The sequence below is a fragment of the Olea europaea genome, unplaced genomic scaffold (assembly GCF_002742605.1).
Source record: "Olea europaea var. sylvestris unplaced genomic scaffold, O_europaea_v1 scaffold1145, whole genome shotgun sequence".
NCBI lineage: Eukaryota > Viridiplantae > Streptophyta > Magnoliopsida > Lamiales > Oleaceae > Olea > Olea europaea.
This window is the reverse complement of record NW_019228842.1, coordinates 76,496-102,897: the sequence shown is the minus strand read 5'-3', so window position 1 is coordinate 102,897 and position 26,402 is coordinate 76,496. Positions and strand designations below refer to the sequence as shown.

At 35.6% G+C, this 26,402-nt stretch overlaps 1 pseudogene; it reads right to left on the bottom strand.

Annotated features, from left to right (window-relative positions):
* Positions 1-13,067: 13,067 nt before the first annotated feature.
* Positions 13,068-19,829, bottom strand: LOC111373577 (annotated as a pseudogene).
* Positions 19,830-26,402: the final 6,573 nt, after the last annotated feature.

Genomic DNA, 26,402 nt, shown 5'->3' with positions numbered 1-26,402 from the left:
TTCTTCCTTTCCACTTGCTTCAAACGAGTCCAACAATAGAAACAAAAAGAAAATTAATCTAAGTTAAATAGAAATTAATAATTTGACGACTTAAAAGTTTAATAATGCGACCTAAATAAGTGCACAAATTGCACTTATCAATGAACTAGTCAAGAGGAAAATGTTCAAAAAGATTAACTTCATCTAGATGGCCTTTTCTAGGAACGGTGACATGAGCAATTATGTTGTGTAAAACTTTGTAAGGTAGAGTGAATTGATTTGATCTAAATTTTACGGAATTTTGAAAGGTTTACCGATAACTCTACTACAAGCTTCAGTCGGGCTGTAAGAAGGGTAATCATATGAAAATATACTCTTTTTACAATTCGCAAGCTCAAGAAGCGTACGAATGAAGCTCCTAGTGATTTTTACCCTCTTTTCTCCAAGAAAACAAGTTATACCCATTCCTGGAATATAGTTCATGTTTTTAGAAAATTCTTTGATAAGATTCAGGTAGACTTTTTCTTGTAAGGTGACATTAGAAACCCAACCTATTATCATGAAATACTCCTCAATTGAAAAGGACCATCGAAAGTAAAAGGAAATGAAATTGACACTCGTACCTAGGAGAATTGAGCATTTATCGAATATGGTTTTCAATGGTCCTTCTTCATCGGAATGCATAGGTGATTCACTTTCACTTCTTCTTGAACACTTGTTAGGCTTCTTTAGTCGAGGTATATTTTTCAACCGAATTTGGAAGGATAAGGTTCGAATGACAGCCCAAATGTAGAGTTTGAAGGGATTTAATGGATGAAAATTGGAGATTTTGAGTTTAGAAGAGATGGATTTTTGAATTTGTGTGAAAATTTTAAAGATTGAAGGTCGATTTTGGAAGAAATTGAACGTATTGAGAAAGAGGAATGAGATAAATATTTTGCAAAAGTGAAGAAATTTGAATTTTAAAAACTGAAAAATGGTGAGTTTGGTCAGCCTAAGTAAGACCAGTAGAGCGGATTAAAGAAAATGAAATTGGACAAAATTTATTATCCATTTGGATGAAATGACCGGTCGTCTGAATGGGCATCCGAAGTAAATAGTAAAAAAAGAAAAAAAAAAGAAAAAAGAAAAAGTGTATGTCGATTCAGATGAGATAGTAGGTTGTTCCGATACTCAACTGGTCGATTGGTGTATGTCGATTTAGATTAGATAGTAGGCTGTTTGGATGCTCAACTGATCGATCGAATTCTTAACCGATAGTCCGAATGGTTAGTATTTTGAGAGATTGGAAAATTAAATAAAAAATGATGCAATGATTCATGTAATGTATTTCAACACATAAATTTCAGTCAATTATCATCTTAGCATGTTCATAAATTAATAATATAAATGCATATAGTACAAACTCATTTTAGCCACATATATTGGATTCATTAATTATGCCAAAACATCTTCGAAGAATCTAGCAACTACTAAACATTTAGTGAGAGACTAACTGTTTTTTCATAGTAATAAATTCTAGAACAATATCCACCTTTAGTGCCTGATTCCTTAGAAAGTGATGTCTAGTTTCAATGTCCTTAGTTGGAGAATGCAAGACGAGATTTTTAGACAAGTTTATGGCACTAATATTATCGAACATGATAAGTATATGATCAAAGGACAAATGATAATTATTTTAAGTTTGTTTCACCTATAAAAATTTGAGCATAACAACTAGTGGTCAAAATATATTCGGCTTCAGGATTAGAAAATTCAACGATTTTTTTTTTTTTTTTTATAATACAATTGTGCAACCTATGCAATTGACATCCGAGTAAATCAATATGAATGCCTTTATAGTACCAAAGACCTAAAATTGTAGTGCCACTAAGGTATCTAAAGATTTGTTTAATGGAAATAAGGTGTGAATCTTTACGATTAGATTGAAATCTTGCACATAAACACATATTCAACATAATATCATGTCCACTAGAGGTAAAGTAAAGAAGGAATCCCATCATATCTTGATATTTTAATATGCCTATGGAAGTACTTAATCATCCTTGTCTAATTTGATTGATAAACTCATTGGAGTATTCATTGGTTTCAACTCCTCCATTTCAAAATTTTGTAGCGTGTCCATGATATACTAAGATTGATTAATGAAAGATTCCATCATTAGTTTGTTTGATATGAAATTCAAGGAGGAACTAATAAAGTCACTTAAAATGCATTGTTGACATCTTTTTGATTAAGAATGAATCCTTTATGACAAGCAAAAGCAACAAGCATGCGTATGGATTCTAATTTAGTGATTGGCGCAAACGTTTTTTCAAAGTCTATACCTTCTTTTTTATTGTAACATTAGGCAACTATTATAGACTTGCTCCAACAATTATACTATTTTCATCTCATTTATTTTGAAAAACCAATTTTGTGCTGATAACGGTTTGACTACTTGGTTTATCTACTAGATACCAAACATGATTTTTTTTTCTAAATGATTTAATTAACTTTGCATAGCTTGAATCCAAAATTATCAAACTCGAATTCTTGGAATTTTTTTGTTCAAATTGTGAAATAAAAGCACAATTATAAAATATATTTCTAGCAGAAGTCCTAGCACTTACACATTTCGATGGATCACCAATGATAAGTTCTTTTGGATGAGAACAGAAAAACCTGCATTGCTTTGGTAGAGATGGATCGTTTTGTACTATGGGAGATTTCATGTCATCTTATTGCACATTTGTTTCTTCTATGTTGATTTTCAAGATTTTTTTTTAATTTTCTTTGTTTTGATTTTCAATATCCATTTGCTCAAAAGGAATCTCCAAAACTACATCATTATCATTACCTCTCTCTTGATAAAGATGATTAGCTTCATAAAATGTTACATGCATGGATTCTTCAACAACTAAATTTCTTTTATTAAAAACTTGATAAGTCTTGCTAGTAGATGAATATTCAAGAAAAATTTCAATATCGAATTTAGAATTATTTTTTTTTTCAAATTTTCATTTGTGTTTAAAATAAAACAATCACAATCAATTACTTTAATATAACTAATATTGGGAACTCAATTTTCCCGAAGTTCAAATGGATTTTTTTATTTTCTTTCGACTGACCAAAACTCTATTTACAATGTAGCAAGCGATGTTAAAAATTTTTGCCCAAAAATATTTTGGTAAGGCTTTTTCATTTGATAAAGTCCTTGGTAATTAGTATTTGTGGACTTTTGAATCCAATTGTTTTTGCTATTGGAAAGCAACCTCTTTTTAAATGAACAATTAAAAGCTATATATTTTCATCCTTGTTACAAAAGCTACATGTAATATTTGGAAGAAGGAAAGTAGAGGTTTTAACAAAGAAATTTTGGAGAGACTTTTATTTCAAGAAAGGTTTGTAGCCAATGTCCTTGTTCAACCCTATTCAAGAATCGTGCCATGGTGGCCTCCCGATCCTCTTCCATATTCACCATAATCATTAAAATTTCCATTTTATTATGGCAGTCCTCCATACTCCTAGAACCCTGATACAAACCCTACAACTTCTAATGGAGTTCCTTGTAGTAATGACTAGGTATAAACCACTTCCTTATTATGGCTTTCAACTCATCCCAAGTAGCCATTGGTCTCTCCCTATTCCTCCGTCTCGACATCACCACCTGATCCCACCAAGTGACTGTATATTCATGAACTTAAGGATTGTTAGTCTCACTTTCTTCTCCTTCTAGTAATTGTGACATTCAAAAAGTAACTCTGCCTTTTTCTCCCATTCCAGGTACACCTCTGGGTCACTCTTACCCTTAAATGATGGAATGGATATTTTGATGTTGCCTATACCTCCATCTACATCATCTCCAAAATTATTTCTACCTCGTCATTCATACCCATGACCTCTATGCTTCACTCTCCCCATTTCATTCTCCACGAATGCATCTTCATCCCGATCACTACCATACTCATACTCCTCATGCTTATCTCTCATAGGTTTCCATCTACTATGTCTCCTTATATTAGGGACTTCAACTTGCTGTCCCTGCTAAATTTAGTAAACGTAGCTTCAAGCCTTTCCATCCATGTCTCCTGTCAACCCATCCTATCCTTCATATTCACTAACAGCCTCTCAAATCGCTGCATCAAATTGCCATGCATATTTGTTATAACCAATCTTTCTTGAGTTTGATCTTTCCCTGTCAGACATCCTAAATTCTAAAAAATTTCAGCCTCACTTGTATGTCACTCGGGAATCACTCAATATTTGGCATTTACCCTCAATTGATCTCACCACTCAGCCTTTTTCCATTCAATGCTTCCAATCAATTGATTTAGAGAACAATTTGAACTCAATCACGAAAATTCTTGTGGAAATTCAATTGGATGTGTGAGACTCGTGAATTTTTAAGACTCAAGGAACTGGACAAAAACTCAAAAGTAAATTATGAAAATCCAAGAAGGTGTTCTTGGATTTTAGACAGGACAAAACAATTTTTGAATTTGAATTGATGATAAAAATGTGGGTAATTTCAATAAATCAAAAAATAATAACAAATTTTTTTTTTTGAAATTTTCGATCCTTCTCCTTTTTTTGACTCTTGTGATAGGAAATTCGATTACAACGCTGGTGAGACAAACGGAGGTTGATTTGGATGCTAGATTAGTCCCAAAATATTTTTTGGTGTTTTTATGGATTAAAGACTCAACAAACATTAGAAAACATGAAGAACACAAACAACATACGAGAAAAAACTGAAAAACAAAATAAAGAATGACTCAACAAAGAAAAAGAGAAGGATATAACCTAGATTTTGGTGCCTAAGCTCAGATACCAACCGATGTGAATCCGCATAACACGAACACTATCTAACCCACAACTAGACTAACATCAATCCCTAGAACGCTAAAGAATTGAAGGTTTTAGATTAAACCCGTAAACAATGCATTGACCAACCGAAGGTATATTAAACCAATGGCCTCTTAATTACACGATGTACGAATCTCACCTGGGGATTGTGAATGCCACAAGAAAAATCACTTTTCTTAATAAGTTCAATTGTTCAATGAATAAGAAGTTTGGAAGCAAATTGCGTACTCCAAGTCGAACAAACACTTGCATGGTCACGGTGGCTCGAATTAGGGTCAAATCTTGGTCCCGATCCCTCGTCGACAATCAACAAATTTGTGGTAGTTTGTGGTCTATCTCGAATAGCATAAATATATTTCATACAAAATCAACATTTTCTTAGTCAAAAAATGACTTTCAAGTTATTTCACATAATTAGCATATCATTAACATATAGCATACGATCACGTATTTATCAAGTGTGCTTTTGATATAGGCACATTTGTTACATTCATTGATTTTGAAGCCATTTGATAGCATAGTTTTGTCAAACTTTTCATGCCATTACTTTGGTACTTATTTTAATCTATATAATGACTTTACAAGCTTACACACCTTTTTTTTTTCGGAGCAACAAACCCTTCAGCTTGTTCGATGTAAATTTCTTTATCTAAATCACCATTTAGAAACACAATTTTAACATCCATCTGATGTATTTCAAGAATATGCAATGCCATGATTGCAATCAAGGCACGTATAGACATGATCCTTATTTGTCTAGACCTTCATTGTCTATACCCTTTGGCTACTAATATAGCCTTATATTTGTCTATTGATCCTCAATTTCTTTTTGAAGATCCATTTGCAGACTAAAGCTTTGTTTCCTGGAGGAAGTTCAAATAATTTCCAAGTATGGTTGTTCATGACGGATTCAATCTCATTATTTGTCGATTCGTTCCAAAAATGAACTTCAGGAGACGACATAGCTTCGTCATATCTCCTAGGATCATTTTCTAATAGATGAGTTATGAATTCTAGATCGAAGTTCATATGAATTCGTTGCCTCTTACTTCGCCTCGGCTCTTTATCTATTTGAAGACTGCCTTCATGTTTATTTGCGTCATCATAAGTTTATTTAAGTATAACAAAATTTCCCTAAAATGAAAGATAACTTTAAAGAAAGCAACGTTCTTTGATTCAATGATCATACCTTCACGTACATCAAGTAATTAGAATTTATGAATCAAAATCTATATGTGCTACTATCTACTGCATATCCAATAAAGACACAATCAATTGTCTTTGGTCCATTCCTCCCTTGTTTTGGCTTAGGTACTTGTATCTTTGCTAAACACCCTCACATTTTAAGATATTTGTAGGAAGGTTTCCTACCTTTCCATAACTCACAATGTGATTAAACCTTACTCTTGTGTGGTATGGATATGATTTGCAGGAAAGATAGCTTTCCCCATAAGTTCTGAGGTAAGCATGAACTAATTAACATTGTATTCATCATTTCCTTAAGGGTTTGATTCTTGCATTCAACAACCCCATTAGATTGAGGTGAATATGGTGCAGTGGTTTGATGAATAGTCCCAAATTTTGCACAAAAATCTTTAAACGGTGCAACATATTCTCCATCTCTATCACTACGATTCATTTTTATTCATGTTCCAAGTTGATTTTCAACTTCAGTTTTATAATGTTTGATCATTTCCAAAGCTTCATTTTTGTTTTTCAACAAATATATATAATAGTATCTTGTATAACAATCTATAAACATGATGAAATACATCTTACTAGCTCTTGTTTCTGTGAAATTTAAATCACATACAACTGTGTATAAGTTCCAAAGGTTTCGTAGTTTGTTCAACCGAATAAAATGGTTTTTAGGTCAATTTTGCCTCCACATAAATCACGTATTTTCCTTCGTAAAAATGCATACTTGGAATTAAACTCAAATTCATTAACTTCTGTATAGAATTAAAGTTTGTATGTCCTAATCTACGGTGTCATAAATTAGATGACTCAAGAATATAGGCAGAAGAAGATATTTTATTTCTTGAATTATTCGATAGAATAGTGAGGACATTCATCTTGAACAGACCATCTTTTTCATGGCCTTTGCCTACATTCATGTTATTCTTCGTAAGCACAAACTTATTTGATACAAAAACTAATTTGAAGTTGTTCTTGCTTAATATAGAACCTGACACTAGGTTATTGTAAATATCTGGCACATGAAGAACATTATTGAGGGTAGGTTCCTTGCCCGATGTCATCTTTAAGTTTATTTATTTTCTTTGTCCTTCGACTTTTGAACTTGAGGAATTTTCCATGAATAATTTCTCTCCCTTGGTTGGAGTATAGAAAGAGAACATTCCTTTGTCAGTATATATGTGATGGGTAGCACCTGTATCAGCCAACCATTCATTGGGATTTTCAACATTGTTGCATTCTAAAATAACACCTGAACAATTCATATCTCAATAGCATCAGATTCGATGATATTCACTTAGGGCTTGCTTCTTTGATTTACGGCAATTGATGAAGTGATGTCTAGCCTTTCCACGATTGTTGCAATTTCCCTTGAACTTCTTTGTATTCTTCTTTGTAGGTTCAATAGAATGCTTCATCTTTTTACCTTTGTTGTTGGATTCCACCACATTCGCCTCTGCTGGTAGCATGTGATTTCGAAACAATTGTCTGAATTTCGGTTGTCTTCTTCAGTTCTCAATCGGACCACAAGTTCTTTAATGTCCATGTCTTTGAGCTTGTATTGGAGATAACTATTGGAGTCCCTCCACGTGGGTGGAAGTTTCTCGATGATTGCAGCAACTTAAAATGATTCAATCAGAGACATATTCTTTGCGTGAATATCATGGAGGATAACCTGCAGCTCTTGTACTTGACTGATGAGTGTGTTGGAATCTATTGCATTGTAGTATAAGAATTTTCCCACAATGAACTTCTTCATTCCAACATCTTTAATCTTGTATTTCTTTCACAAGGATTTCCATAGTTCCTTCGCAGATTTCTTGGAAACTGTATATGTTGTACAATGTGTTGTCCAAGCCATTTAGTATATAGTTCTTGCACAAGAAATCTGAATGTTTCCAAACATCCAAAGCAATAAGTCGCGATGCACTACTATTTTTCCCTTCTTGCACGACAAGAGCATCTTCATTTAAGAACTTCATGAAGTTGAGGATCGTGAGATAGAATAGCATCTTTTGTTGCCATCTTTTGAAATCTATCCAAATAATCTTCTCTAGTTTCTCTCCATGTGGAATAGAGTTTGGACGGACAGTCATAATCAGAGGGATTCCGATGGAAGGAACAATTTCTTCCGAAGTTTTCATTTACAAATTGTCGTTCAAAGTAAATTTGGTATTGAAAATCGAATTCATTTTCAAAAATACAACCAAAAGATCAACTAAATCAAGAGAAGAGTAGAAAAAGTTGAACTAATGGAAAGTTTAACCGAAGATAAGTGTCACTCTAACAAATCCAAATTCGACTTAAGATTGTTGGAACATGATGACTAGAGGGACAAACAAATACTCAGAAATGTTGCTGAAATTTCAGCAAAGGGTAGTGAAATAAATAAAACCTTTCTCCAAACAAGTGCGGTGAATGTCACAAGATAATGCCAAACCTAAGGTGATGCAATATGGATGCAAAGTCAAGATAAGGGATAAATACTTATATCCTTAAGTCAAATTTGCCCCGTAACGGTGCCTACGGATTGTGGCAATCAATTCTTAAGATACAAAATTCTCGTATGAGTAGGACTTTAACACACAAGAACAACGAACTAGAAATTTGATATACATACTCCTTAATGCAAACTGAAGAAAATCATAATTTTTTTGTAAAGATTAAGAAAATTTTGGTTGAAAAATAAGAGAGAATGTTATGCTTATGACTGCATATCATTGGTGTAAAGAAATGAATGTCCTAAGGGTCCTATTTATAGAGGAAGAAAGGTTCTGAGTGAAGAAGTCCTGCCTAAAATGCAGCAACCTTTGCCAAGGGTCGTAGTATTTGTTGTCGCTAGCTTTTCGCTTAGGTCTCGCTCGAGCATAAAAAATAGTGAGGCCGTTGCTTGCTTTTCACTTGACCATGCTAGCACCAGGCAAGTGATGGTATGGCCGGATTTTCCAGCCAACTTTCCTCTTTCCTTCCAAATTTGGACTATAATATCTCATTCATCCAGAATTGATTTTTTCCCTACAAATGTACCATAACGATCTAATCGATGAGTAAAACAAGTTAATCAATATACATTCGTAATTTGACCATTGGATCAAGTTCTAATATTTGTTCAAATTTGACACCAAGTCACTTTTTCCAAGTTAGACTTAACCAAATTTTGTATATCTTTAAACCAATTCCATCAAAACTTTTATTACAGTCACATTTCCGATGATAAATGTTGATTTTGATAATGGTAATATTTTTTGTGATTTTGATAAAGTTCAATAGTAATCATAATTCTATTATTTGAAATTAATTCTTATTTAAATTCCTTGTATTATAGAGTTTTTCAATTATAGTTGCATACAAACTCAATTGTTAATTTCAACTATAAAAAATGAAAGAATTGCCATTATTTCACCACAGGAAATAATGATAATCACGGCAGAGAGATAGAGAGAATGGGAGGAAAAAAAGAATAGAAATATAATAATAGAATTTTTACCTGCAAAATTTTATTCTTTTCAATCTTCCAAAATCAAGGTAAGATACTTTTGTGCAAGTAGTTTGTTTTCGTATACTTTTATATTCAATAATTTATGTATGAATTGCTAGTAGACATTCGGGTTCAACCTAATAAAATGTGAACTCTATTGGGTTCTTTATATCGAAATTTGGAATTTCGAAAAATTCAAAATATTATTAATGGGGTGTCTTGCTTGGTCATCGATATAGTCTATAAGAAATGTGGTAGAAAGTGTCTACTTTATTCTTATATAATTGTGTATGGAGATGGCATGTATTTTTACTATGTATTTCTAAATATTTACTCTTACAATGGTCGATTGAATTTGTGGAAGGATGGTGATGCGAGCTACCAAGGGGATCAAATGAAAAATAAACATAAAGTATTTAGTAAGTTAGGTGATTATGTTTTTTTAAGATACAATTTATAGATAGTTCAGTTATTTTATTACAATTATTTTAATCGTTCCGTATATAATGTAGAAAAGAGCAAGTCTTTGATGACACTATACGATTTATGAAAAATTGGGGTGTTACATAAAACGTAATTACAACTAATAAAATTAGCATAAAAATTGTTTCTTTAGTTATCTTTAAATCGATTTCTTAGAAAGTCCTATTTCTAGGTATAATTAACATGTAAGAGCAAATAAGTTAAATAAGGATACTATACATTACATTACATTTATTAGCAACATAAACAATATGATATAGGGTAATGAATAAGTTTAAACCATACCTTTAAATCGAAGAGGCGTGTTTTTGCTTTAAACCACTAAACAAAATCTTCTAAATTTCTTGAAGACAACTCTCTTCCGCTCTTTTAATTAATATTAATAACAACAAAGTTTAGAAAGAAACACATCAAAATGAGATACGGGAATGAAGATGAGAAATTGAAAAGAATTACAAAATTATATTTGAACTAGAAGAACTTAAAAGAAAAATGTTATGCCTTATTTGACGAGGGTTCAGAGATTCCTACATGATAGGCGAACCTAGACCCGAACTCCTCGTCACTCTGTCCAAGAGACAGTTTGGCAAACCCATTTGCTAGAGTTAGCCCCATGTTGAGAATCGAACCTTCATTACGGGGCGAGGCTAAAAGGGGTCTAGCATGAGATATTTTATGTAATCCTTAGTAAGTGATTGATTTAACAATTTGTTGCTGCAAACTATCCAGCCAATCAGACCTATGGGCAACAAAATTGTAGCATTAAATGCTTATGATTGATAGATACCTTTGATAAGATGCCTCAGTCGCTTGGATGAGACCACGTATACTTTCATCCTATGGTCATTATTAATCATATTCTACTCTAAAAGCTCACACAATTTATCATTCCAAAGGTATACAAGTTTAAGCTCTCAACCTATAACTTTGCTATCTTTACTGTTATTGTCACTTAAACTCTCCAAAGTCAACATCTTTTTACATTGGAGGCTTGAGTCTAAAGCACTTATCACACTCATATACGTACTGCTTCAACTGACTTGACTGTCAATGTGCACTTGGCCTACTTGATCACCAATGGAGGAAACCACGTGTGGTTAATTGTTGTTCAAGTTTGTAGGAACCAAACTTATGTGGACGTAGGAGGTTCTAGGATTTGTTGGTCGCATTGGAGGTTCAAAAATTGAGGTCAACAGATTGACGCGTCTGTGCTAAACCACATTAAAACCACGAATATCCTTGTTGTAAAAGCTACTAAAAAAAGAGTCCTAATTTCTCTTTGAAGAAAGGTTATTGTTCTTGAAAAATTAACAGGTGAAAGTAATGAAGAAGTACTATTAGAGTATTGTGTACTATCTAAGTTGACATACTATGAGTTCCAGCCATTATAGATACTATGCAAGGGATAAATGAGAGGTCTATGAAGAAGAGGTCCTTCAAACTAATGCCAATATTCATAAACCCCATTACCAACACCATCAAGATAGTGGCTCTACTATACACCTTCCAAAAGAGGTGGAAGAAATGTCTCAAACATAAGGAGTATTGACCTAACAGTGGTTTTGAGGCACCCTTCTCGAGAACTAACAGTGGTTTTGAGTCTTTGACCATTTTCTAAATGGAAGTTGACCTCGTAAGGCCCCTGCCAAAGGAAAAGGATAGTGCTAGCTACACTATTGTTGCCATTGATTACTTCACCAAATGGGTTGAGTCCGAGCCCTTAGAAAAAATCATCCAGGACAACAATTTCAAGTTTATCTAGAAGAACACTATTTGTCAACTCAAAGTTTTCCAATCATTTGGATCAGACAATGGGAAGTAGTTTGACAAAAAGAAGGTCAGGGATTTTTGGAAAGTGTTATGAATAAAAAAAATTCTCATCACTTCATCAATCTTAAGCAAACATCAAAGTGGAATTAGTTAACAAAACCATTAAGTGTATTCTGAAAAAAAAGCTTGATGCATCAAAATGGGCCTGAATGGATGGCTCCCCTAGGTGCTATGGGCAATTCGTACCATAAGTCAAATTGTAACACGAGGGTCCTAATTTCCTATGTATATGAAGTTGAGGCTATGAGCCCAGTTGAAGTAGGATTGCCTTCACCTCATCATTCGTATTTTAATAAGATATTTAATGATAAGTTGAGGAGATGTGAACTGATTTCCTTCAAGAAATGAGGGATGATTCCCAAAAGAAGCTTGTCTCTTATCAAAGGAAGATGGCTCAATACTATAACGCAAGGGTGAAGAAGAGGTCATTTCAAGGGAAAGACCTTATATTGAGAAGGGATTCTTTGTCTTCTAAAGAGCGAGGCATAGGAAGGGCCTCTAGTTGGGAGGGCCTCTACCGCAAATCATAGAAGCTAAGGCCTGACACATATAGGATTGAACATTTGAGAATGTACTACTAGCAGGCATGGCCCATCTATCTAGCTAGAGGTTCTATCCCAAGATAAGTAATTATTCTATCAATGAAGATACTTTTTACATCTGTCAGTTCATTCCTATTTGAACTTCTTCCATGAATGGATCGGACATTAGGCAGGAAGTTTTTGCATAGAAGAGCTATCCTTTGCAAAGAATGTTATCTACCTCGGAAGGAAAGGTAAGAAGCATCCTTAGAGGGCCAACCTTGAAACCTATGAGGAGAACCCCTTTTATAGATGGATTAGACATCATGGAGGAAGTATTTACAAGAAAGAGCCACCCCTTGCAAACAATGTTATTTGCCTCGAAAGGAAAGGTATGAAGCACTCTTATGGGGTCAACCTTGAAACCTACGAGGTGATTCCCTTCTACAGATGGATCAGGCATCATTGAGAGGTCTTTGCACAAAAGAGCCACCACTTGTAAAGAATGTCATCCATCTCAAATAGAATGGTATTAAAGCAACCTATTGGGGTCAACCTTTAAACCAACAAGACTAACCCTTTCCATGAATGGATTAGACATCATGAAGAAAGTCTTTGAATGAAAGAGCCATCCCCTTGCAAATAATGCCATTGGCCTTGGAAGGAAAGGTATGAAGCATCCTTATGGGTCAACATTGAAACTAATACGGCAAACCCTTTCCATGGATGGATCAGACATCATGGTAGAAGACTTTGTACGAAAGAGCTATCTCGTTGCCAAAAATGTCATCCATCTTGAAAGGAAATATATGAACAACATCATAAGGCCAACCTTGAAACCTACGAGCAAGACCCCTTCCATAAAAGGATCAGACATCATGGACGAAGTTTTTGATTAGAAGAGCCATCCCTTTTCAAAGAATGTCTCACGCCTAAAAAAGGAAAGGTATGAAGCACCCTTATGGGGCCAACCTTTAAATCATTTGGATGGATTAGATATCATGGAGGAAGTCTTCATACAAAAGAGCTACTCCATTGAAAAGAATATCATTTGTTTCAAAAGGAAAGGTATGAACCATTGTTGTGGGATAACCTTGAAACCTATGAAGTGAACCCTTTCCATGGATGTATCAGATATCGTAAAAGAAATATTTACTCGTAAGAGTTATTCACTGGCAAAGAAACTTTAAAGAACTGATGAAATGTAACTAACAGACCAAATCACATCATTTTGTAGTTTGCCACTCCTATCTAGTCTAACTTAAGTGGAAATGAGATAACATCATCATCCAAAAGAATGCATTGATGATAAACCCTTCCTACTTAGGAAATATTTTAAGATGGTTTATGTTAGTTTGGTCAACCCACATGAAGATTATTTGGGAGAAACGGCCCGTTAAAAGGATAAGTGCTCAGTTAAATAACCCAGTTGATTTGATGAGGTTATTTTGGAACTGCCTTAGGCAATCGTGTCATTTTGCTTTGTAAAATTGACACGAATTATTAATTATCACCATGTTCAAATTATTTAGCAAGTTCAGATTTGAGTATTAGGATATCAATTTAAATTATTTGTGGAGGTGTCAGCATTTATACAAATTCAAAACAGTAAAACAACAACAGCTGCATACGAAAGATTTCTTTATACATTGAATGCAAGCTGATTATAAGAGGCAAAGTGCCTTAGAAGTTCAAAACTAGAGAAAAAGAAAGAATTTCTCGAAGTCTTCAATTGAATTTTTAATAGTATAATCTGTCAGGATTGATAGTTCTATTAGAAAAACTCATCCCTTATTACAGTCAAGTCCACTTGGGAGATAAAGTTCAGCAGTCCTTTTAAAGACTTCATCGTATGCAACTTTCCTCTAGTACAAGTCAAAGTTGTTATACTCAAACCGTTTCTTGGAAATGTTCCAAGGACTTGTAAACGGTTGCTTCTTCCACTCGCTCAATTGTTGCTTTAGACTAGCGACCTCAACAATTAACTCACCAACCAGGGATTTCAACTCTCCATTTTCTTTTTTTTTTTGCTATCCCAAGAAGTTGTCAAAATTCTCAACTCGCTTCATCATGTTTACTTCAGCGTTGTAGAAGTGGACCTCCTTCTTCAATTTCTCATTTTCATTTGAAAAAAGTCCCATCCTTGACTCCGCCTCAACATGCCTTAACTTGAAGTCTCGATGACTTCATCAATATAGAGGCCCCAGCATTCAGTCTCTTCACTTCAACTTCTGTATTAGCTATCTTTTGGAAAAACCCCTTATTTAGCCTCTATAGACTTCTCACGTCCATTCGAACATTGAAAAGCTTTGTGAGCGAGATTGCAGACAAGGATAGCTTCAGTCACATCAATCGAGTCATAGATCTCAATGTACGAAGAATACTTATTAGTCCAATATTTGTAATAAACTCTCATAGAACCTGGACCTCAATAGGCAACATGATGTGAACCCCGTAGCAACGTTGACTACGAAACCCACAACGAGATTGACGAACCCAAGAAAGCCAAATTAATCCAAGAGTTTAGGATTAACCCAAAAGAAAGTTGAACCAAAAAACCTAACAAGAACGACGCTTGAAAGACCCCTTGATCACATAATCAAAGAATTAAATCCGGTTGTTTGAACGCCACAAGTTATCACTTGATAAGTTCGAAATTGTTCAATGAAGAACGATGAAAAGAAGACAATACGCCTCACTTTAATTCAATATCAATAATGTCAAAGGTTTTTAACAATTGAATGGAAACTCCTATTTATACTAAAACTAAAAACTAGGTAAAAATCGTGCAAAAGTTGAGCATAATCTCCAAGATATGGAAAAGAATCAAAATCTAACAAAATATGAAAAATTGTCAAAATTGGAAAATTCGCCAAATTTTTGGCTTGTGCGACCGCATGGTGTATTTCCATGCGGTCGCATGGTTCAACAAGAAATGCCTTCTTTATTTTCGGTATGCCACTGTGCGGCCGCATGGTGTTTTGCCTGTGCGGCTTGTTTTCAGCTTCCGGTTTCGTCGCTTGATAACAAATTAATCCAAGTTGATTCGACCTTCGATCCGAACATAAAAGTTGCTCCATTTTGAGCCCTGAACATGGTTCCATTAATGGTTTCTTGAACGAGCAATCCCATCGCTTGTTTCACTTGCTTTGTCCTTGATCGCGTCATTGGTCCTCCATCGATAATCAACGGATCTCGTCTCCCACTCGCCTTCGTCGGGCTCGACTCCTGGATCATATCATCCCCTCCCTCTTCAAAAGGATTCGTCCTCAAATCTGAACCTGCATCAAACAGAGAGAGATCAGATACATTAAAAGTAGCCGAAACATTGTACTCACCTGGAAGGTCCAACTTGTAAGCATTGTCGTTTATCTTTTCAATCACTTGAAATGGACCATCGCCCCTCGGTTGCAACTTGGACTTCCTTTGCTCCGAAAGCCACTCCTTCCTAAAGTGCACCCAAACCCAATCTCCTGGCTCGAATGTCACGCGCTTCCTACCTTTGTTCACCTGCGACGCAACCAACTTACTTTTGTTTTCAATTTGCGCTTTTACCTTTTCATGGAGTGACTTAATCAATTCCGCCTTCTTTTTGCCATCTAAACTACCACGTTCATTCACAGGTAAAGGAATTAAATCCAAAGGAGTTAGTGGATTAAAACCATATACAATTTCAAATGAAGAATATGACGTAGTAGAGTGAATAGCTTGATTGTATGCAAATTCAACAAATGGTAGATACTCCTCCCAACTCTTCAAATTTTTATTGATTACTGTGCGTAACAATTGTGTCATAGTCCTATTCACTACTTCGGTCTGCCATCTGTTTGTGGGTGACAAGTTGTGGAAAACAGTAACTTAGTGCCTGACTTACCCCACAAAACTCTCCAAATGTGGCTAAAAAATTTGACATCCCGATCCGACACTATGCTTCTGGGAACCCCATGTAAACGCACAATCTCTTTAAAGAATAAGTCAGCAATGTTCGTGGCATCGTCAATTTTGTGACATGGTATAAAATGTGCCATTTTGCTGAACCTATCTACAACCACAAAAATAGAATCCCGACCTCTCTTAGTCCTAGGTAAACCCAAAACAAAGTCCATCGAGATATCAACCCAAGGCTCACTAGGTGTAGGTAAAGGTGTGTACAAACCTTGTGGTAAAACCTTAGATTTAGCCTTTTTACAACCTATGCATCGACTACAAATTCGTTCAACATCACTTTTCATCTTAGGCCAATAAAAATGCTCATTCAATACATCTAAAGTATTTTGAACCCCAAAGTGTCCCATCAATCCACCACTATGTGCCTCCCTTACTAACAACTCCCGAATAGAACAATTAGGAACACATAACCTATTTTCCCGAAATAAATACCTCTCATGCCTAAAAAACCTATCAACCGTCCCCTTAACGCATGACAAATAAATATCCGAAAAATCAACATCTTTTTCATATAATTCCTTAATATGTTCAAATCCAAGTAACTTAGAATCAAGAGTAGTTAGCAATACGTACCTTCGAGACAATGCATTCGCCACCATATTTTCCTTACCTTGTTTATACCGAATGACGTATGGAAAGGTCTCAATGAATTCCATCCACAGTACATGCCTCTTGTTCAATTTACTTTGTCCCCGCAAGTGCTTTAGTGATTCATGATCGGTGTGTATTACGAACTCCTTCAGCCATAGATAATGTTGCCAAGTCTCCAAAACTCGAACAAGTGCATAAAGTTCTTTGTCATATGTAGGATAATTTAAAACAGCTCCACTCAATTTCTCGCTAAAGTATGCAATAGGCCTCCGATCCTGCATTAAAACTGCTCCAATCCCTATTCATGATGCATCACACTCAATCTCGAATGTTTTGTCAAAATTAGGTAATGCCAAAACAGGTGCTTCACACAATCTACCTTTAATAATATTAAATGCAAGTTCCTGTTCATCACCCCAATGAAAACCTACATCTTTTTAACTACTTCTGTGAGTGGTGCAATGATAGTGCTAAAATCTTTCACAAACCATCTATAAAAACTAGCCAAACCATGAAAACTCCTAACTTCCGTTATGCTTTTAGGTGTCGGCCAATCTCTAATAGCTTTTATCTTTTCATCGTCTACTTCTACCTCATTAGCACTAACCACAAAACCAAGAAAAATAACTCTATCCATACAAAACGTGCATTTCTTAAGATTAGCATAGAATTGTTCTTTCCTTAAAACAATTAGCACACATTTTAAATGTTCCAAATGCTCTCCTAGATTTTTGCTATAGATTAAGATGTCGTCAAAATAAACCACAATAAATTTTCCTATAAAAGCACGTAAAGCATGATTCATTAAACGCATAAAAGTGCTAGGTGCATTTGTGAGTCCAAACGGCATAACCAACCATTCATATAAACCATACTTAGTTTTAAAAGCCGTTTTCCATTCATCACCCTCCCGCATACGAATTTGATGATACCCACTTTTTAAATCAACTTTAGAAAATATGCAAGAACCATGTAATTCATCAAGCATATCATCTAACCTAGGTATAGGGTGACGATACTTTACCGTTATGTTGTTGATAGCCCTAAAATCCACGCACATTCGCCATATTCCATCCTTTTTTGGCACAAGCAAAATCGGTACCGCACAAGGACTCATGCTTTCCCTCACGTATCCTTTGCTCATTAACTCATCCACCTGTCTTTGAAGCTACTTAGTTTCTTCGGGATTACTTCGATAAGCCGGTTGATTTGGAATGACAGTTCCGGGTATGAAGTCAATTTGATGTTCAATGCCTCGAATAGGCGGCATTCCACTTGGTGCATCCTCCGGAAGTACATCATCGAATTCCTGCAACAAAGACTTAGCCAAACTAGGGAGGGGTAGGTTAGTTTCCTCAAAATTGAGGAGTGATTCCTTATAAACGAACAAGATCATCTCTTTTCTCTCAACTACCGCCCTCCTCAAATCACTCTCTTTTGCAAAGAAATTCGCTCGTGTTTTCTCTCTGCTCTCGGGGCACTCTCTTTCTTTTCTCTCTTGTGATTGCTCTCTCTTTTTCTCTCTAATGGCTATCTCAACATTTTCTCTCTTTTTCTCCAACTCACTATTTGCTCTCATTTTTTCTAACTCTTTTGCTCTCCTCTCTTCCTCACTTCTCAATTTTAATTGGTCCTCATAGACTTGCGCCGGTGTTAATGGCACAAGAGTAATGGTCCTTCCATCCTTAATGAAACTATATCGATTTTTGTACCCATCATGCATAGCCTTCCTATCGTATTGCCATGGTCGCCCCAATAAAATATGTCCCGCTTGCATTGGTACTACATCACACACTAACTCGTCCTTATAACTCCGAATTGACAAATTAAGTAACACCCTTCGATTCACCCTTACCTCGCCACTCTCATTCAACCATTGCAATTTATAACGTCTCGGGTGTCTCAACAATGTTAAACCCAATTTTTCCACAAGAGATACGCTAGCTACTTTAGTGTAACTACCGCCATCAATTATAACACTACATACCGTATTGTTGACATGGCATCGAGTGTGAAAAATGTTCTCCCGTTGCAACTCCAAGTCATCCGCTTTGACATGAGTAGTGAGATCTCGCCTTGTGACTAGTAGATCCCCAACCGGCCCTTCAACTTTTTCTTCTTCATTAACACCCTCCAACGCCGGCATGTTATCAAACTCGCCATCACTATCGCTCACAATCTCTCCATTATCCTGCAACACCATCGCCCGTTTGTTTGGGCATTGCGCAATATGTCCCGTTCCCAAATACCTAAAACATTTGATGTCCCGATTGCGACGGTTGTGCCTCCGATTTTGATATTGGTTTGCTAGCATTTTCATCCTTGTCCTTTTGCCAATCATTTTTACCTCTAGGTGTAGCCCCATTTTTGTTGTTGTCATCTCACTTTAATTTCCATGTTGGATTAGGAGCCGAAGTACCAAACGATTGCCTAGACATTCCCTTCCTCTTCAATTGCCTCTCGATCTTCATTGCCACATGTAACATGTCCTCGATTTCCACATAATGTTGCAACTCTACAACATTTGCAATGTCCCGATTTAACCCATTCAAGAACCGTGCCATGGTAGCTTCCCGATCTTCCTCCACATTAGCCCGAATCATAAGAATTTCCATCTCCTTGTGATAATCCTCTACGCTTTTCAATCCTTGATACAAACCTTGCAATTTTTGATGGATTTCCCTATAATAGTGACTCGGAACAAACCTCCTCCTCATCAACATCTTCAACTCATCCCAAGTGCTAATTGGCCTTTCCCGACCCCTACGCCGTGATGCAAGTACTTGATCCCACTAAGATATTGCGTAATCCACGAATTCAAGCACTGCTAATTTTACCTTTTTCTCCTCCGAATAATTATAGCACTCAAAAATCATCTCAACCTTCATTTCCCACTCTAAATATGCTTCCGGATTGCTTCTCCCCTTAAATTGCGGAATAGTCATTTTAATACTCCCCAAATTTCCATCTACTTCATCTCCCAAGTTATTCCTGGCCCGTCTTTCCATCCTATCGCCCCTATGCCTCGCTCGACCCATATCAATGTCATTTTCATCAAAATCATCCTCATCACTACGATACTCATCCCGCCTTCCTCTCCTAGATTCACCCCTACCCGGGCCCCTAGCATTAGACATTTCCATTTGTCCCCGGCTAAGATTAGCAATTGTAGTACCTATTTGTGCCATCCATTCCCCTTGCCTATCCACCTTCTCCCTAACATCACCAAGTACCCTTTCAAACTTCCTTATCATGTCCTCTGCTGCATTGTTGTCATTACCGTTTCGGCTTGAATTAGAACCTTCTCTTTCCGACATCATATCACACAATTTTTTTATGCCTCACAAAGATTTCACTTAGAAAACACTCACTATGACTTTTTCCCTCTATTAAACTCACCACTCGGCCTTTTACCACTCAAAGTCTCCCTCCAAGCACTTCAAAGAACCAAGTGAACTAAATCAATTGTTTTACCGGCAATTCAAACAAACCGAATATTAATCAAAGACCACGAGACTCAAAGGACTTGAATAAGTGGAATAGATGAATGTTTTAACACAAATATGTGAATAGACTCAAAAGAAGAATGAAAGACTCGAACCCAATTGAATATTCCAAAAATCAGACACAATGTAGGAATTGTTGTTGGTAGAAAAAACACAAAATCAAACGATGATATCAAATATATATATATATATATATATATATATATTTTGTTTTTGTGAACAATACTTTGAGATGAACAGTACCTCGAATGTACAGTAACTTTTTTTTTTTTTACTCCTTGATGAAAGAAGATGTTTAAACTACCAACAACTAAACAAAACGACGAAAAGAAAAACAAGGACGAAGAAGAACTTAAAAAGAATAATTAAAATAAAAGAAGAAACTAAGAAAACAAAATTAACGACTCAACAAATAAAGAAAAGATATAACCTTCAAATAATTTAGAGCCAAAGCTCTGATACCAACTGATGCGAACCCCGTAGCAACGTTGACTACGAAACGTACAACGAGATTGACAAACCCAAGAAAGCCAAATTAATCCAAGAGTTTAGGATTAACCCAAAAGAAAGTCGAACCAAAAAACTCAACAAGAACGACGCTTGAAAGACCCCTTGATCACACAATCCAAGAATTAAATCCGGTTGTTTGAACGCCAGAAGTTATCACTTGATAAGTTCGAAATTATTCAATGAAGAACGATGAAGAGAAGACAATACGCCTCACTTTAATTCAATATCAATAATATCAAAGGTTTTTAACAATTGAATGGAAATTCCTATTTATACTAAACCTAAAAACTAGGTAAAAATCGTGCAAAAGTCGAGCATAATCTCCAAAATATGGAAAAGAATCAAAATCTAACAAAATATGAAAAATTGTCAAAATTGGAAAATTCGCCAAATTTTTGGCTTGTGCGGCCGCATGGTGTATTTCCATTCGGTCGCATGGTTCAACAAGAAATGCCTTCTTTATTTTCGGTATGCCACTGTGTGGCCGCATGGTGTTTTGCCTGTGCGGCTTGTTTTCAGCCTCCGATTTCATCGCTTGATAACAAATTGATCCAAACTGATTCGACCTCCGACCCGAACATAAAAGTTCTCCATTTTGAGCCCCGAACATGGTTCCATTAATGGTTTCTTGAACGAGCAATCCCATCGCTTGTTTCACTTGCTTTGTCCTTGATCGCGTCATTGGTCCTCCATCGATTATCAACGGATCTCGTCTCCCACTCGCCTTCGTCGGGCTCTACTCCTGGATCATATCACAACATCTCTATAATGATCGAGCCTATCTCATCAGACCTTTCCACCATGAAGTTTTGGTCTTTTCCTTTAGAAGCTTATCTTTCGGCCACCTCATTCTTTATTTTCCTTTTGGTGAAGCCACTTTCCTCCTCGGCCTGCTCCTCAACATCAATAATTTTTATGAAGGAGATGGAGTCTACTACAATGGATTTCTTCAATGACTCATTAATAGTCATTTGGCGCTTGGAGAAATGAGGAGATTTGATGTTCTTTGTTACAATTAGTTGCCTCTTCTGAGTCCTCTTCCCCTGAGGCTCAGCTTTTTCCTTCATTTTCTTCTCTGGAGAAGAGATAGATTTAGCTTCTACAAATGAGACAGCTCGTTCCTCTAATGTTTGTAAGTAGAAGTACTGGTACTCTGGGCTTTTTATTCTTTAACTGTAACGGCCAGACCCCTAGTGGACCGGAACGCTACTTACTTTACTTAGCTTAACCGGTGGTTTAGTAACAAGTGTATACGTTTTAGCGGAAGCTTACATCTTCGGATAATAATTTAAATAACAATACTTCAAATACTTTAAACAAAAACACTGAATCATTTTTCAAAACAACAAAATGTAATTTATTTGAAGAAAACATAACTTGTTCTCGCATTCTGCGTTGTTCAAAATTTTAAAGAAATAACATTAGAAAATATTTCATAAAAATAAATTCAAATCACTTATTCACCAGATTTCCATAGGCTTGTTGCGTCACTCTCCATCTTCTCCTCCATCCATACCCGAGGTAGAATTCCTTCAATCTGTAGAGATGGGATTAAGCCCGTGAGTTGAAAAACTCAATAGGTGTCATAGGTGCATTCGTGATCAAGCTATACATTTCAAAACATTAACTTTATAACTTTTCATACATGCCGTACCTAGAGACACCATTTGAAATGAAGGGGTATGCCGTACCCGAGGGCACCATTTGACATACGAACATTTCTTCAACATAGAGGGGTATGCCGTACCGGAGTACCATTTGACATACAACCATTAACATAGAGGAATATGCCGTACCGGAGTACCATTTGACATACAAATTTTAACATGAATCGAAACTTATAACTTAACACGATTAAACACATTGCACCTCTACCTACCTTGATTGATGCTTTTGAAACTTTGAAAAATTAGATTGAAAACTTCGATGAAACTTGGACGTTGTAAGAAATGCACTCCTTGGATGTTTGAAAACCGTTGAGAATTGATACTTGAAAACACTTCTTAAACTTCTAGGAAAAATAGTTTTCCTCCCTCTCTTTTTCTCTCTTGGAAACTCTTTCTTTAGTATGTAAAAGCTCTTGCTTTTGGTGTGAGAAAAATGAGTGAAACGAGGTCTCTATTTATAGGTAAATATCCCATAACTTAAAGCAAATGAAGGGTCAAATTTCATTTAAGAGAGAAAACATGGTTGCCATTTAAGTTTGAGGTTAAATGCTTCAATTTAGTGGGGTTTTTATTGCCAAAAACATGGGTGGCCCTTTGAGAAAATAATTAATGAAAATAAATATTTAAATTCTAAAGAAAAACGAGAATTTTCCTTTCAGGCAGTTTCGGTCGACCGATTGTAGTCCGGTTGACACTGCACAGCTTTCAGTGTTTCTATCATAACTTCTTCTCCTGATATCCGATTGAGATAATTCAAAGTGAGTTGGAAAGCTAACTCAAAGAGCTACAACTTTTATTTAGATATCATTTTCCAAATCGAATGTTTCCTCTGCCGAAAATGGGTCTCAAATGAGACTAAAAATCTAAAGTATACTTTAGTCATCCAATATTCATGTCTTAGTGCCACTAAGGTGTTTAGAACTATTTGGGGTTCTTCATTAACTCTCCAAGGTGCCTTATAAAGAAATGTTCGGTTTGACATATTCCTTACTATCATATTGCTTTGCAAAATAATAATAATAATAATAATAATAATAATAATAATAATAATAATAATAATAATAATAATAATAATAATAATAATAATAATAATAATAATAAGAAGAAGAAGAAGATGATGATGATGAAGCGTTAACACTTGTTGAAAAATTTACAAGCAAAAAATACATGGGTGTCGAGGCCACTTACCCTTGGCAGCCATCAATGAATATGTAAAAAAAAGAGCTTGCTTCGCTACAACGTTCTTGATAGTCCACTTCTCAACAGGTAGCTCATAGATGGCTTTAACAATAGCTAGCCCATTCTACCAGCTCAAAATCAAAATGATTGATTGCAGCTACTTAAAGCTCATGTTAGCAAAATGACTAAGGAAGGAAACAAGTAATAGAGGCTCTTGTTAATAGAAATAGAAACTCATTATACTCATGATACTGGGTCGGCACAGTTATTTCTGGGATCACATTGCCCTCCACTGTCTACCAACGATCTCTCATCTAGAACCAAGACAAATTTTAATTCTTTATTAAGGTCGGAGTACCCCAGATGATGGGTGAATGTGTTCCCTAAGGGTTCATGTAAAACCATCCTTTAAAGTTCTCTTCTGACTCTAATCTTGTCAACCGCTTCAACTATTTGTTTAATAATATCATAATTCAAAATTCTATTTTCTCTGACCTTGTCCCAATAAATAAGGAATCTATACTTCCTATCATATAGAACTTCATATAAGACCATGCCTATAGTGTCCTGAAAGCTATTTTTGTAAGCAAACTCCACTAATGGTAGATGTGTCCTAAGATCCAAAACGCATGCTATCAGCATATCTTCAAAAGTTTGAATGGTTCTTTCCAATTGTCCAACAATCTGTAGATATAAGTAGTAATAAACTTTTGTTTCATCCCTATGGCTCCTTGTAAGCTTCTCCAAAACTTTGATATGAACCTTGGGTCTCTATAAAAACAATGGTGATTGGGACTCCATACAATCTAACTATCTCTTTGACTTCACCAAGCGAGCTGTTCCTATGTCCTTTCTAAAATATCCAATGGGTTCAAAAGTTCTGATAGCCTCTCATGTTCTACTTTGACCATCTGATAGACAATACATTTCTCTATGAACAGATCAATTTCTCTTTAGATTTTTCTCCACCAAAATATATTTTGAAGATCTTGTTATATTTTTGTACCGCATGGATTTGCAGCATACGGGGTCGAGCAAGCCTCTTCAAATATCTCGTTTCTTATACTTTCTCCTTAGGTACATATAGTCTTCCTTTAAAGAATAGTGCTTTGTATGCATATATTTCAAATCTTAACCATTTGTTTGTACCAATATTAGCCTCTATCTTTTGCAAAAATGGATCCTTACTATGTGCTTCCTTGATTATATCCTTACGGTAGGTCGAACTGTTAATGCTAGAATTATCACTAAAGTTCAAATCAGCGGTGTAATGATTTCTAATCTCAATTTCTCAATGTCCTTTATCAAATGTTCTTATACCCTAGGTAAAACTACTAAATGTGATACTATCTTCCTGCTAAGAGCATCTATGACAATGTTAGCCTTACTTGGATAGAAAAAAAATCGTACAGTCATAATCTTTCACTAACTTTAATCATCTCCTCCATCTTATATTCAGTTCCTTCTGTATGAATAAGTATTTAAGACTAGTGATTTGTATAGATATCACACTTTTCTCTATATAGATAGTGATGCCATATCGTTATGGCGTGAACCATCACTGCCAAATCAAGGTCGTGCGTTGGATACTTTTGCTCATCTTGCTTCAACAGTCTTGAGATATAAGCAATTACCTTTCTACGTTGCATCAGAACATAATGCAAGCCATGTTTTGGAGGCATCGCTATAAATTACAAAACCATCTGAACCTTCAAATACCATCAATACGGGAGCCAAGACTAATCTCTGCTTAAGTTCCTAAAAACATTCTTCACACTTTTCCATCCACTAAAACTTCACACCGTTTCTAGTCAAATGAGTCATTGGCCCTACTGTTTTTGAGAAGCCCTCAATAAATCTCCTACAATATCTGACCAATCCCAAGAAACTATAAATTCCACCCACACTCGTTAGTCTAGGCCAATTAATTACTGCTTCCATTTTAATTGGGTTTACTTCAATTCCTTGGGCGGCAACCACCTGACCAAAAAAGACCTATGCAATCAAGCCAAAATTCACACTTCTTGAGTTTAGCATATAATTTCTCTTTCCTCAATGTTTCGAGTGCTATTCGAAATTGTTCCTCATACTGCTTCTTATCTTTGAAGTACAAAAGTATGTCATCAATAAATACAACGACGAACTATTCCAAGTATTGATGAAATACTCGATTCATTAGGTCCATAAATGCTGTTGGGGCATTGGTCAATCCAAAAGGTATGACATTGAACTCATAATCTTCAGAATGAGTCCTGAAAGTAGTTTTCAGGATATTACTTGCCTTGACCTTTAGTTGATGATACCTGACCTCAAGTCGATCTTAGAAAATAGCTTTGCACCCCTTAGCTTGTCGAACAAATCTTTTATTTGTGGAAGTGAATATTTATTTTTAATGATTCAATTCTTGATAATTGATACACATCCTTATGGTCCCATCCTTCTTTTCACAAAGAGTGATGGAGCGCCACATGTAGATATACTTGATCGAATATAACCTTTATCTAGCAATTTTTCCAATTGTAACTTTAACTTTTGAAATTATTCAGTACCATACTGTGCGGGACTTTAGATACTGGTGTCGTTCCGTAAACTAAGTTAATCGTAAATTCCACCAGCCTATCAAGTGGGATGCCAGCTAGGTATTTTGGAAATATATCCAAAAAAT